Source organism: Tupaia chinensis, unplaced genomic scaffold, assembly GCF_000334495.1.
Source record: "Tupaia chinensis unplaced genomic scaffold, TupChi_1.0 Scaffold148698_1, whole genome shotgun sequence".
In the NCBI taxonomy this organism is placed as follows: Eukaryota; Metazoa; Chordata; class Mammalia; order Scandentia; family Tupaiidae; genus Tupaia; species Tupaia belangeri.
Window position 1 is genome coordinate 161,082 of NW_006208547.1, and position 16,197 is coordinate 177,278.

At 36.3% G+C, this 16,197-nt stretch overlaps 1 pseudogene; it reads left to right on the forward strand.

Annotated features, from left to right (window-relative positions):
• Positions 1-2,466: 2,466 nt before the first annotated feature.
• LOC102483683 (60S ribosomal protein L5-like) lies at positions 2,467-3,242 on the forward strand (annotated as a pseudogene).
• The last annotated feature ends 12,955 nt before the right edge of the window (positions 3,243-16,197 follow it).

Consider the following 16,197-nt stretch of genomic DNA (forward strand, 5'->3'; position numbering starts at 1 on the left):
ATGATAAAAATCAGCTTAATTTCAACAATATATTAAAACTTCACTCCAGCATAACTTTATTCCTCCTCTCTCTCTTTTTTGTTTGCTATTTTTCTCATTTATATTATACTTTATACATTATAAGCTCACAAACACACTTGTTGCTTTACACAACTTCTTTTCTATTCGATAAAAAACAAAAGATATATGAACAAAAAATACATTTAAGTCATTTTTATTTTTACCTATGTGGATTTTACCTTTAGCAATACTATTTATTTCTTTATGTGAGTTCAAATGACTATTTAGTGTTATTTTATTTTAGCCTAAAAAATTTCTTTAGTCTCTTTCTTTATTTATGATAGAATAAGTGCATGTGAGAGAGAGAAAGAGAAAGAGAGAAAGAGAAAGAGAGGAATTCTATTATTCCTCTCAGGGTCTGGTCATATGGCAATCTATTCCTCCAGTCCTCTAGCCTAGCCACCCCCAACCCTTTTTGGCACTGAGGACTGGTTTTGTGGAAGGTAATTTTTCCATGGATTGGGAGAAGGGGAATGGTTTGGGGATAAGTCAAGTGCATTACATTTATTATGCACTTTATTTCTATTATTATTACATTGTAATATATAATTACAATATAATGAAATAATTACATAGCTTACCATAAGGCAATATTTGCAACTGCTCCCCAGTACTAGCATCACCACCTCAACTCCAGCTCAGATCATTGGGCATTAGATTCTCCTAAGAAGAACATAACTTAGATTCCTCTCATACATTGGTCACAACAGAGTTTGTGTTTTTATGAGACTCTAATTCTGCCACTTACGTGACAAGAGGCAGAGCTCAGGTGATAATGCAAGTGACGGGAAGCTACTGTAAAAACAGGTGAAGCTTCACTCTCCGGCCCACCACTCACTCCTGCTGTGCAGCCTGGCTCATAACAGGGGTTGAGGATCTTAGTTATACCTTAGTCACTGGTGCACACACCCTGCATGTTTTTAGGCAAACTGGGCCAGAGATTCAAACTGCAGTCACCATGTGAGATCCTCCACTTCTGAGCAGTGAATAATTACTATGCTATGGAATCAGCCCCAAACAGTCAGTATTTTTTTTTTTAAGAATTATTTATTTAATTCCATTTGTTATTATTATTATTTTTTAATTTGGCCAGACAGAGACAGAGAGTGAGAGAAAGGGAAAGCAAGAAAGACAACCACCAGTTCCGGTATTCTATCTGTGGTTGGCTATGTGGGAATCCAGTGCCTTTAACCACCATGCCACCTGCTGGCACCACCTTTAGTATTTTTTTGTAAGCCAGATTTGCTAGCAAGAAATTATCTCAGTTGTTGTTTATCTGGAAATATTTTATATTTTCATTTATTTTTTAAGAATTCTTTGGTCGAATTTAGAATTCTTGGTTGATGGTCTTTTCCTTACAGCACTTTAAACATGTTTTCTAACTTCCTTTTGGCTTTCAGTTATTTTTTATGAGAAATCTGATATTGACTTATAAGAGAATTTCTTGCATGTAGTGAGTTATTTTTCACTCACCACTTTCAAAATTTTCTTACCCTTGCCCTCCAGCTTTTGACAGTTTGACGATGGTACATCTACATGTGGATGTCTTTGAGATGATCCTTTTTGGAGTTTGTTGAGCTACTCAGATTCATAGCTAAAATTTTTAAAATCTGATTTTATTGATATATTTCTTTGTATATCCATATTATTATTTTTATCTCTCTTTCTTCTCTCCCTTTGGAACCACTATTATACATGTGTTGGCATGCTTGATAGTGTCCTACATGTATCTGGGGACTATGTTAACTTTTTCACTTTTTTTCTTTTCTCCAAATTAGATTCACCTTCAACTTCAATTGAGTTTTTTTTTTTTTTTGTCAGTTCACTATACCACTGAGACCTCTGTAAATTTCTTATGTCAGTTATTGTACTTTTCAAGAATAGAGTTTCTATTTTTAAAATAATTTTATATCTTTATTGATAGATCCCTTGCCATCATTATTTACTGTTACTGTTTCTTCTTGTTGTGATTTGTTGTTAGTAACACTGACGGTATAACTCTGTAGTCTGTAATCGTTGTCATCGTTGTCAGGTGTAGCTACTGATATTCTGCTTGGTTAACGTAGTATTCAGCTAGTGATTGGACAGAAAATTGATTACATGTTTTAAGTTAATGAGTCTGTTACCTTTTATCTCTCTCTTAAAGATTTCCTAATGCACATTAAATTAAAGCAGTCTCTTGATGAAAAGAAAATTATGAACCTCTATAACACACTTTTCTTAGATTTATGAACAAACTAATAGGTGTGCTCTTTTATATCCATAATGAATATACACAAATGTAAAATTTAAATTAGAAGCAAGGTAAATTTTTTCTCTAAAAAAGTAAACATGATCTGCTTTTTTACCCCTATAGTGCTTATGGGCCTGCAGGTCGGCTGTGGCCGCTGTCCACTGTTCCGCAGGATGGAATTTGTTAAAGTTGTCAAGAATAAGTGCTACTTTAAGAAATACCAAGTGAAATTTAGAAGACGACAAGAGGGTAAAACTGATTACTATTCTCGGAAATGCTTGGTGATCTAGGATAAAAATAAGTACAACACACCCAAATACAGGATGATAGTTCGTGTAACTAACAGATAGCATTTGTCAGATTGCTTATGCCCGTATAGAAGGGGATATGATAGTCTGCTCAGTGTATGCAAGCAAACTACCAAAACACGGTGTGAGGGTTGGCCTGACAAATTACGCTGCAGCATATTGTACTGGCCTGCTGCTGGCCCACGGGCTTCTCAGTAGGTTTGGCGTGGACAAGATCTATGAAGGTCAAGTGGAAGTGACTAGAGATGAGTACAATGTAGAAAGCATCGATCGTCAACCTGGGGCCTTCACCTGCTATTTGGATGCAGGCCTTGCCAGAACCACCACTGGCAATAAAGTTTTGGGGACCCTGAAGGGAGCGGTGGATGGAGGCTTATCTATCCCTCACAGTACCAAACAATTCATATCCTTCACAGGACCAAATGAGTCCCTGGTTGTGATTCTGAAAGCAAGGAATTTAATGTAGAAGTCCATCGGAAGCACAGCATGGGCCAGATCGTTGCAGTCTACATGCGTTACCTAATGGAAGAAGATGAAGACGCCGACAAGAAACAGTCCTCTCAGTACATAAAGAACAATGTAACTCCAAACATGATGGAGGAGATGTATAAGAAAGCTCACACTGCTATATGAGAGAACCCAGTCTAGGAAAAAAAACCCAAGAAAGAAGTTAAAAAGAAGAGGTGGAATTGTCCAAAGATGTCAGTTGCCCAGAAGAAAGATCAGGTAGCCCAGAAGAAGGCAAGCTTCCTCAGAGCTCAGGAGCAGGCTGCTGGGAGCTAAACCAAACAATTTTCTATGACTTTATTCAAGATAAAAGATAATAAATTACAACAAAGCAAAAAATAAAAAGTAAACATGATCTGAAATGAGTCCTTGATTACATTTGAAAAGCATCTTTTAGACATGTACCAAATACAGTAAAAATATATTATTTTCTTTACATGAATTTTCTTTTTGAATAACAGACAAAACATAAAATGCAAACTTCAAAACCTTTGTACCTAATTCTATGATATATGTCCTTGATAAAGAAATGAGGGGAATTTTTTTATACCATATTAGTGACAGGATAGTCCTATAAACACCTTCATATTCTGACAGTGAAGATTTGTAGTTTTCATCTGACCTATTCAATGTTGACCAGGAAGCAATATTTTTCCATCCTAAGAAAAAAATATATCTTGAGAATGATAGATTTTAAAACATAAGAACTGATACAGAACATGTTAGAAATAGTTTATAACATCACATACACTCGTATTTTATCTCACTGATATTTAATCAGTTTTACGTCAGATGGACTTCCTATAGAAATGATGATTTCTCTCTCATTGCAACTACAAACAAGCATGAAAGTATTATGATATTTAGGTATTTCTTAAAGATAATACAATTATATTTCCATAAACAAAGCTCTGTTCTCAAATTTTGCTGCTATCTATTTATTTGCTGATTATCATGTATCAGTCAATGTGCTGCTACCTTACTGGACATCAAATGGTCCCTCCTCCAAAGATTCATCAGTGGAGACAAGTGCAGTCCTAATATTTATGAGTTTTGATTATTTGTACATACAAATTCTGATTAAATATGTCTATGAAAATATCAGCACGTTGAGTGGCTCTTACCAATGAAAAACCTAAGCAAGACTACTCCTTTTCAGTTTATATTACACAAAAATCTTTTTAGAAATAATAGCTTTTAACCTTCAGATTAACAAGAAGTGGGCCAAAGAAAACAAACAAAAACATAAAAGAGATTTGGGGGATGAAATGTTTATGGAAGTCTTTGAAAACTCTGATATATTCATGAAAATTTAGAAGCAATGTGTATGGGTGAGATTGTGTGTGTGCCCAAGAAAGACCTGAGAAGACCTAATATTTCCCTTCTGACTGATCTTTAGGTTCTTTGACAGCAGAAGTGAAAGCAAAGTCAGTAATAAACTGTCATTTAAAATATACTCTAATATACACAGAACCCTTTTATGTGAATTAGGAATCTTCAAGAGAGGCATTTGTCATTACGGAAAACTCTAGGAAGATATAATTTCTTTGGTTCTGATATGCTTGAATGGTATTTTTGAGACCATGTTTTGAACTGATAGAAAACAAATACACACATATATACAATGTCAGGAAGCTAAACATCTCACTTAGGTCTGTGGCAGAAGTAATCAGTGCAATATCATTAAAAAATCTGAACTCTTTGAATCTTCTTCTGTCAAAAATTTCTTGACTTAAACATTTTAGGTCATAAAGTTTCCATAATATGATCAAACTCCAGAACAGTTTTATATTAATCTTGCAAGACACAAACAAGAATGTCCTCCAAATGTGTAAATAGTGTGTGTCCTTTGAAGCCAGAGGGACAGTAAAATGAAAGAAGAAACTCGATCACTGAACTATCATCTTTCTCGACCAAAAATAAAGCATAATATCAGCAGCCTGGTACTAATATTCCTTTATAGGCCAGAATTTATGGCATTATCAAAGTAGATGATGACTTAATTGCACTCAAAGTAGATGCTAACTAAGTAGGAAAATAAATAGTTGCTTAACCTTATTAAAAAAACCAATTGATTGAATCTTATTTTTTCCTTAGTTTTTTAGGTAATTGTTTTGACATTATATATCCCACAAGATTAGCAAAGAACACTGAGAAAACATCATAAGTAAAAAAGAAAGAAGTTAATGTTCAGTTTTTCAACTTAGTAAAATTATATAATAAAGTCATAAGAAAATACCTTGGATACAGTATTGATATAGTATGGATATATTGTTTTTCCTAGCTCCCTCATTTAATGGCATCTGTAGAAAAGGTTAAGCTTCTCAATAGCAAAGAGACAATACAACTTACAAATTAAACACAAAAACATAGAACAATATTAACTGGGTTTGAAACACAGCAAAGCTACTCATTAGCTGTATAGTCCTGGACCAGTTACTCAACTTCTTTATTCTCAGTTTCTTCTATTTATAAAATAGGGATAATAGTTAATATATCAGTGTTGGTATGAACATTAAATGAAATAATATATGTCAAACATCTTGAATAGTGCCTGAAATAGAATGAATATTATATATTTACCAATATTATTAATAACAAATTATTTCATAGGATGAAAATCAATAGAAATTTAAGAACATACTAATTATTGTTACTAAAGAATATCCATATGTATTGCTTTTACTTCTTTTTTGTTAAATTAAAAAAATTATATACATTCAATCACATTATTTAGCTTACAAAGTGAACATTTCAATATGTGAATCTACAAATAGAACTACCATATGACCCAGCAATCCCATTCCTCGGTATCTACCCCAAGGATAGAAGAATTCTTTATTGCTTTTAATTCTATGATTAAGCTTACTTCATCATTGTTTAGAAATAAATGCTATTTTTATTTCTTATTTTTTATTATTTTAATTTATTTCATACATTAAATCACTATATATTGCTTCAGCTTGTAAAGTGAATTTGCCCAATATGAATACACTTCACATACATGTTACCATCAACAGATAATCATTCATTTCTGTGTCCCATAAATATCTTGCCTCCCTATTTTTCTCCTTGATTCCTTTCCTCACACTCTGTCCCTTTTCTCATCCTCTTCTCACATTGTCTCCAGAATCTATTTGAGCTTTTTCTAGAATGGTAGCATGTGGGACATTTTCACCAAATTATTAATCAGAGGCTTCTTTGCCATTAGTTGAACTAATGGCTACTTGCACCATTAGCTTAAATCAACTAGTGAACAATAGCAGTTTCCTTGTCTTTTTTGTTCATGAGTCACTTTCTTGATTTAAATCCAGATGGTCACTGAGGATTTGTTTTTCTACTTATGTCTTGTAGAAAATAATGACAAATATTCATACATCTCCTGCCCTAGATTCAGTGCTTATTTTTCAAATGCCATTACTCAAAGAACATATGGAAGAAAACCAAATTATCAGAGTTAGGAGCAGTTAATCAGTGCATGGGACCAGTACTTCTCTGATTGTGGCGAATTGACATGGTTCCTTTATTTTTATTTTAAAAAGCATTGCCACCCTGTTGGCAGTCAATGTAATATAATAAAATTGAATTTCTAAGAAAAATAATTATGTGGTTGGATGACACAGAAATGTAAAATTGCCATAAAAGTTTCTAAGTCCTTACATGAATATCCTGTATATGTCTTGAAGTGCACTTGACATAAAAATTTTGTGGACTCATGTCGTAAGTCTGATACAGAGCATATTCAGATAAGCATATTTATAATGATTATTTTAGCACATTACAGCTTGGTTTCTTAGGTTAGTGCTAAGTTTTCAGCATCTTTACAGAACTGGCTTAATACAATTTCTAGGTAATGAGTTCTTATCCTAGGCCTTTGAGGTTTTTTTTTTTTTTTTTTTTCAGTGTGTTTTTATTTTATTTTTATTTCTTTTATATATTCAATCACTATACATCACGTAGCTTGTAAGGTGAATTTTCCAATAAGAATATATATCTCACCAGTCCAGTTGGGGATATTATACCTGTTATCATCAACAGATTATAATCCATTTCTGTATCCCATAAATATCTTACTTCTCTATTTGTCTTAATGTCTTTTCTCACACTCTCCTCCTTCTCCCACCCTCTTTCCTCACTGAATCCAGTATCTATAACCATTTTCCATGTTTCTATAGCCTCTAATATTTAAGTTTCAGTCATAGAGTGTGGATAGTAGGTATATATTAAGTGGAGACATACAATGCCTCTCCTTCATAGGCTGACTTGCTTCATTCAGCAGCAAATCTTCCATATTTGTCCACTTTCTATCAAAAGCCAGGGTTTTGTTGGTTTTTATGGCTGAGTAGTATTCCAAGAGGTATATGTGCCACATTTTTTTTTTTTTGGAGAGGTTTTGCTATAGGACATTTGCACTCACCAGACAGAGAGAGACAGAGAGACAGAAAGTGAGAAATCACCCCCCAGGGGGTATGGCCATGCTGCAATCCCTTCTCCTCCATTTTCCTCTCAGGATCTTGAGCATGCACGCACACACGCCCAGTGTGAGTTTTAAGCCACCAGGTCCGGGACGCGAACCGCGGTTGACTACATGGGAATCCACACACTGCAATCCCTTCTCCTCCATTGCCCTCTCGCGATCTTGGGCATGCATGCACACGCGCCCAGCATGAATTTAAGCCACCGGGTCTGGGACTCGAACCGCGGTCGACTACGTGGGAGTCCAGTGATATAGCCATTACACTAACTGCTGGTCCCAGTGTGCCACATTTTTTTGACCCATTATTCTGTTTGTGGACATTTGGGTTGGTTCCATGTCTTAGCAATTGTGAATAATGCCATAATAAACATAGATGTGCAAGCAATTTTTGAACTAAGCATTCTCCTGTCCTCTGGGTAGATGCCCGGGAGTAGATTGCTGGATCATATGGTAGTTCTATTTGTAGATCATTGAGGAATCTCCAGATTGTTCTCCACAGTGGTTGGACCAATTTACATTTCCACCAGCAGTGTATCATCACATGCCTGTCAGAATTAATTTTTTTTTTTTTTTAGTCTTAGTCATTCTGACTGGGGTTAGGTGATATTTAATTGTGATTTTGAACTAAATCTCCCTTATGATGAAGGATACTGAGTATTTTGTCATATGCCTTTTGGCTGTTTGTATGTCTTCCTTAGAGAGCTGCTTTTTTCAGCTCATTTATCCATATTTTAATTGGGTTGATCATTTTTCATCAGGTAAGCCTCTTGAGTTTCCTGTGTATTCTGGTTAACAATCCCTTATCTGAAGGAGAATTTACAAAAATATTCTCCCATTCCAAGGGTTATCAATTCACACTTATTACTGTGTCTTTTGCTGTGCAGAAACTTTTTAATCTGATGTAATCCAACTTGTCTGTTTCTAGGATAATTGGATATGCTTTGGAGGTCTTGTTTAAGAAGGCTATGCTTATCCCAATATCTCTATGAGTTTTCTGTGTTTTTTTACCAGTATTTTTATAGTGTGAGGTTTTAGGTTTAGATCTTTAATCTACTTTGAGTTTTTTTATATTTTGTCTATGATGAGAGGTGGAGATTCAGATTCATCTTTCTGCAGGTGGATACTCAGTTTTTCCAGCATTTGCTACAGAGGTTTTCCTTTTCCCAGTGGATTGACTAGTATCTTTTGTCAACAATCAGTTAGCTGTATGTTTTAGGCTTTATTTCTGGGGTCTCTATTCTGTTCCATTGGTCCACATGTCTGTTTCTGTGCCAATACCATGCTGTTTTGATTATTACAGCTTTGTAATACATTTTGGAGTCAGGGAGTGAGATGACTCCTACTCCTCTTGTGCAGATTGCTTTGGCAATATGGGGTCTTTTATGATTCCAGACAAATTCTGATTGTTTTTTCTAGATCTGTGAAGAATATCTCTGGTACTTTGATTGTTATTGCATTAAATATGTAGATTAATTTGGGAAGAATTGACATTTTGATTATATTAATTCTATCAAACCAGGAACATGGGATTTGCTTCTACTTCATTGTGTCATTTTCAATTTCTTTTTTTAGCTTCTCATAGTTTTCCTTGACACTCCTGGATATTAATATTCAGCACATTATTTCAAAGTGGTGAAATCAGGGGAATTTGAGGAAAGAGAATTCTAAGTGGTGACTACATTTGCTGAAAGATTCACGTGGGACACACATACATGAAACCCCCTCCCTTTTTTTTCAATGTATATATCAAGGGCCAAGATTATCAAAATAATTTGTACATTACAGTGCATACTTTCTTGGAAGGTGACTGAACGGCATTTTGGAGAAGGTCCATATCACTGATGTGGAGAGACTGAAGCCTGGCACCTTAGTGAACTTTATCCCTATGTGTCTTTGGATGCTGTGACCTCAGTGGGAGTGGCTTCCCCTACATGTTTCTCTGGCTTCTTCTCCTTGTCCTTCTCTTCCACCTCTTGGGGATAGAGGTTCTGGAGTATTTCTGCACGTATTCCTGTAGGACCTAAAACTGATCTACATTGTCTGAGATTTGACATCCTCTGTGGTACAGTAAAAGCAAGAAAAGGCTCACTTGAACTTCCCCACAGGGGCTGCTGGCCATTCCCCCAAGACACAGTTCCAGTTAATGTCTCCATTTTGCAGAATCAATCTGTGCTCCTTGTATAGATCACTGGGGTCATCGGCCACCAACTCTGCACTGCTTGGTGTTTCATGATATTCTTTGTTAACAAATATGATTTGATCCTTCCCATAGCTTCCACTTGAGTGGCAAAAAGCTGCCAGGGTTGGACAGTGTGACATCTATGGTCATTAAAAACACCATCAGGTACTTTTGGTACTTCATCTTGTTGCTGCCATGATTGCAAGCAGGACTCCATCAGCACAGCCACTCAAGCACTGCATAAATCAGCCCTGGTCCATGTAATGCTACCCTGCTGCTGGTCCTGCCATGCATCCTCTTGAGCCGTGTGTCACCTTTGAGTATTTCTAAATAGAAGATCTTAAATCCAATAATGTAACACAGTGAAAGATATCCAGCTATACAAAAAAAATCAAGAAACTACAAATAATAATAATTTATAGAAACAGATAAAGCTCTCCCAAATTACAAATATATGAATTACTAGGCATAGACTATAAGCCACTTTTAATTGATTTTTAAAATGATATATATTGGGTTGTCAGGAAAGTCATGACATTTTTTTTTGTTTTTCTACGCAAAATGTGCCATGACTTTTCCAAAAACCTGATGTATAAGTAAAGCTTGAAAATATTTTCATAGAATAGAGTAATATAAATGGTGACAGCACATTTGAAGGAGTCAAAAACTCAGTGTAAAGTAAAGTGAAGATTAGACTGAGCTGAAAAGAGCATTGATAAATTGGGAAATTTATCAAAAGAAATTATCTTGAATGAGACATATAAAGATTTAAAAATATATTTAAAATTTCAGAAAAGAGTGGGATGAAGTACAGAGGATAGGGTAAGAATGTTTAAATATAAGTTTGTGAAAGAGAAGAGATAAAAAATGTAGAAGCAATATTTGAAAAGATGATTGGTAAAAATTTCCCGAGCCAATTCCTGAATTAAAAAAATATAAACTTTCATAGGATAAGTTAAAAAAATATAAATAGTTAGAGAGATAGAGAAATCTATATATATGTATATCAAACACATTGCAATAATATAGCAAAAAAATAAAATTAAAGAAAAACATCTAAAAACATGTTGAAAGAAGCTCTTACAGCATTATTCTAGCAGACCTGCACTACATGAAAATGAGTCTCAATGAAACTCAGAGATGCAAGAAAGAATGAAGACTAAAAAGGTGGTAAAATTATGTATACGTTAAAAAATTACATTTTCATATCACTTTATGATTGATCTCTAGTTTACCTTGTCAATGAAGAACCAATAATTACATTTCAATGAGAATCCTTTGTTATACATAGCAAATATGAGCTCTCGCTTTCATAAGGGGAAAGAAAAGCAATTTATTATTAGCTGTCAGGGGTTCAAGATGATGGAGAGGTTTTGGATGAAGGGCAGGAACTCAGACGATCTAGAGGACTAAACAGCATGTTCTTTAGCCTTGTTCATGTAGCAGGTGCCAACTTAATGAATCACATGTTCAGCCAAGAGCCTCTTGTTTTAGTCATTTCGGTTACATTAAAAGAACATGGTCTGGGGACCAGAAGTTAGCATAATGGCTATGTCGCTGGACTCCCATGCAGTCAACCACAGTTTGCGTCCTGGACCCCGTGGCTTAAAAGTCACACCGGGCATGTGTGCGTGCTTGCCCAAGATCCCAAGAGGAGAGTGGAGAAGAAGGGATTGAGGTGTGGCCATCTCCCCTGGGGGGCGATTTCTTGCTTTCTGTCTCTCTGTCTCTCTCTGTCTCTCTGGTGAGCACATGCACCCTTTAGCAAAAATCTCTCTCCAAAATGAAAGAAAAAGAGCCAGCCTGCCCCATTGACACCTTGCCTTTAGCCCAGTGAGACTGATTTCAGACTTCTGTCCTTCAGAACTGTTAGGTATGTGTTGCCTTAAACCACTCAGATAACCTCGATGATTACTTTGTTGAGCATCGCTGAATTGCACAAGCCCAGTTAATTTTTAAATTGATTTTATCATATTTGAAAGTTAATTTCTCATTTGGATTTGTTAAATATTCCCAAGGTTTGGGACCAGCAGATGGTGTAATGGTTACATCGCTGGACTCCCACATGGTCAACCATGGTTCGAGTCCCAGATGCAGTAGTTTGAAACTGACCCTGGGTCCTTGTGTGTGTATGCCCAAAATCGAACATGGTCTGCTTGAAGTCAGAGAGGTAGAGAATGAATCAGCAACTCTGGCTTCCACAGTTGAAAGTGACTACCTCTTTTCTCAGAGTTCCATATAGAGAATTCCTCAAGGGGAGTTTGGGATGCTGGCAGAGCTGGACAGTCAGAAGTTAGGTAGCCACTATGGGCCTGATATTACCCTTTTATCATTCATATTCACCATCTTTACATATCTATTCTTCTATCTGTAATCTGAGACTATTTCTCTCAAAAAACGAGAGATGGTCTAACGTCTAGTCAGGTCCAACAGCAGATCTGAATGACTCCAGCACAATGATCTACGATCATGAACAAAATCACAGTGAGCTACTCAGGATGCATCGTATGTCGAAATGTTGAGGAAAGAGGAGAGAAATTATTTTTTAAAATGTCTTTGTGACATTAAAAAGAAAGAAAATGTAGGAGGAAGTTTGAGTCCTAGTTTCTGCAATTATCACAGGGTCTTCCTTTATCTAGTATTTTTCCATTGTTCCTTTTGTCTCCTGTTCACAGTTCAGCTAGTCTAGGTTTTCACAAGTGGAATGATTCAAACTTTCCTTCCTGTTGTACCTGAGTTAGTGTTTATTATACTTGTGTGGATTGCCAAATCTCCTGCTCAGTTATATCCTTGATCCTAGTAGTATTGTACAATGAAGCACCCCAGGGAATCCCCTTAGCACTCCTCCTTGTTCTCAATGTGTAATTGACACCCGATTAGCCTTCTATATTCAGGATTTTACAGAAGCCAGTTATTGACTTTTCTTATGCCTGTATTTTTTTTAGTGCATGAGGATCTTACAAGGTGTTGTTTTTAGCTTCTGTTTTCTATTTGGAGAAACACGTGGTGTTCCCTGGTACAATCTGCCTCCACTGGATATTTTAGTAAGTCTGTTTTCAAAAATGGTCACATCAATATGTCCTCTCCCACATTCTATTCTTATTTCGTGCCTTTGATAGTCTTCTATTAAACGGTAGGAGTTTTCTCCCTTGGATCTGTGTGGGGGCGTGATTCCAGGGGAAGTCAGGCTTTGTAACCTCTGGGGCCTGATTATGAAAAGCAATACACTTCTCATTCTGTGTTCTCTCTGACTCCGAATCCACAGTTGGAAGCCCTGAGCTGACTGACACAGAAGAGTTTCAGCCCTGAAGCCACCATGCAGGAGTGACCTGGTGGGGAAAAAACAGATAAAGATAGAAATGCTTGGAATCAGGAAATAGTGTAGTGTTTATGTAGCTGGACTCCCATGTAGTTGACCACAGTTCGAGTCCTAAACCTGGTGGCCTAAAATACATCAGGCACATGTGCATGTGTACTTTAAATCCCAAGAGGAGAATGGAGGAGAAGGGATTGCTGTGTGGCTATCCCCCCTGGTGGGTGATTTCTCACTTTCTGTCTCTGTGTTGTTGGTGAGCACATGTGCCTTATAGCAAAAATCTCTCTTAAAAAACCAAAAAAGGTAGAAATGCTCAATCAATTCCATTCCAGTCACTAGCTGTTTGAGTCTTCCTAGTCAAAATTTCAGACCTGTAAGTGAGTGAGTCTTTGGGTCTCTTCAGCTAATACTGTTTCTGGCAAGTCCTCTCCTAATTTCACATTCAGGAAAAAAGTAGATGTTTTTGACTTTTTACAACCAATGTTGGGAGGAAGTTCTTCATGCAGAAATAGGTAACCAGAATAAGTACTATAATCTCTGAACCAGCAGAGCCCAGAACCTCTGGGATGAAAGGCAAACATTCTGTGAATGAGTAATTGAACATAATCATGAGTGGAACAACTTTTACTTCTACCCCTTGACTCCTGGACCTGGGTATCTTGGCTATGGAAGAAAGCATTATATTACTATATAATATTCACTAGTTCAGACATGTTTCTATATCCTGTAAGGGAGAACAAAAAATTTAAAATTATAGCTAGCACTGTTACCAGGGACTTAATGGATCACTCCTGTGTTCTGTAAAGTCAGCTGCTTCTGGATAATGAGGGTACTTGTGAATTCCAGGGGTATTAGTCCACGTCATATTTCTTATATTGTAAAGTGAAGTTCTTAGAAGCAATGCTGTGAGCAATATTGCAATTTTGTACCAGGTGTTTATTTTTCTGCAGGTGTTGCTGGCCTGGCTGTAAGTGGTGTAAGGAACAAATCCAAATCCAGAGTAAGTGTTTACGTAATCGATTACCAGTGTCGGAGAAGGGATTGCTGTGTGGCTATCCCCCCTGGTGGGTGATTTCTCACTTTCTGTCTCTGTGTTGTTGGTGAGCACATGTGCCTTATAGCAAAAATCTCTCTTAAAAAACCAAAAAAGGTAGAAATGCTCAATCAATTCCATTCCAGTCACTAGCTGTTTGAGTCTTCCTAGTCAAAATTTCAGACCTGTAAGTGAGTGAGTCTTTGGGTCTCTTCAGCTAATACTGTTTCTGGCAAGTCCTCTCCTAATTTCACATTCAGGAAAAAAGTAGATGTTTTTGACTTTTTACAACCAATGTTGGGAGGAAGTTCTTCATGCAGAAATAGGTAACCAGAATAAGTACTATAATCTCTGAACCAGCAGAGCCCAGAACCTCTGGGATGAAAGGCAAACATTCTGTGAATGAGTAATTGAACATAATCATGAGTGGAACAACTTTTACTTCTACCCCTTGACTCCTGGACCTGGGTATCTTGGCTATGGAAGAAAGCATTATATTACTATATAATATTCACTAGTTCAGACACGTTTCTATATCCTGTAAGGGAGAACAAAAAATTTAAAATTATAGCTAGCACTGTTACCAGGGACTTAATGGATCACTCCTGTGTTCTGTAAAGTCAGCTGCTTCTGGATAATGAGGGTACTTGTGAATTCCAGGGGTATTAGTCCACGTCATATTTCTTATATTGTAAAGTGAAGTTCTTAGAAGCAATGCTGTGAGCAATATTGCAATTTTGTACCAGGTGTTTATTTTTCTGCAGGTGTTGCTGGCCTGGCTGTAAGTGGTGTAAGGAACAAATCCAAATCCAGAGTAAGTGTTTACGTAATCGATTACCAGTGTCTGTATATTTCATGGTGAAAAGGTCTAACATAAATAACCGCTAAGGATCTGTTTAGTCACTGTGAAGCATCTGACATCATTAGGAGCTCAAGGTTAGTCACTACTCTGGTTAATTGTATATTTGGTAAAGTCTCTGGCCAGACAAACAATTTGTAGATTCTTTGTACCCTCCAATCTTGTGATCATGAGCACGAATTCATGATTCCATCTGATAAATAAGCAAGAGAATGCTGAAAAAGAAACTGACAGAAAGAATAATTTTGTTCACTTGATTCCATTTAAAAAGACTTCTCTATAGTAATGCCTTTTTGCAGGCATTCATGTGAAATGAGTATTCTCACTCTTAAATTCTGGGCCCATTCTATGAAGTTCAACCCACCGCTTCCCCAAACCTCTTTGTCATCAGCCTTCCATTCTTGCTCTTTGTAAGTCCTTGACTGTATGGCTTCATGTTTTCTACTGCTCATAAGTCATATGAGTCTTTAAATTTCATCTCTTTTAGAAAAAGTGGTCATGGAAGTATACTGCTTGAAGTTCTGCTCTACGAAAATGCTTTACTTCATCATTGTGCTCTAAGCCTACTTGGAGTGTGTACACAGGTCTCTGGCCTGCGTGAGCCTAGAATGCAGACCCAAAGGTGGATTTGTAAATCTGTAAACCAATATTAAAAAAAAAAACACACACAAACCATTTTGAAATTTGTATATTTAGTGCAATAGAGAAGAGAACATTTCAGCATAAATAGCTGTCTATCAAGTGCTAGGGCTGAGGCAGATTTGTTTCTGAAATAGCAGCTTTCATTTGTGTCATTACCTGATTAATTTTATGACAATTCATTGTTTGTCACTCATTTATCTTTGGTGTACTAACTACGTTGGAAAATTAAATAGAAATGAGACAATCGTCCTCGTATCTTTTAAGTTTTTTCAGGTGTCCACAGTCCTATGATTATTCTGGAAATGTGATAGTTTTTAATATAGCTTTTGTAGGGACAAAGAATTCCAGGGACTTCCACTTGGCCCTTTCTAACACAATAGCCATTGATTAAGGAGTCAATGTGTGAATTCCAACAATTTTACAGACGTCTATTCAAGATACATTAGACAAAGGCTAGACTGCAGAGCTCTTCATGAAGAGTATTCAGGCTTCTCTTTATTCAAGGAACTCTTTATGAACTAGTTAAAATCTCGGGATTGAACTACAAAGCTCTATTGTGGTCACTGAAAAGAGGCTTTGTTAC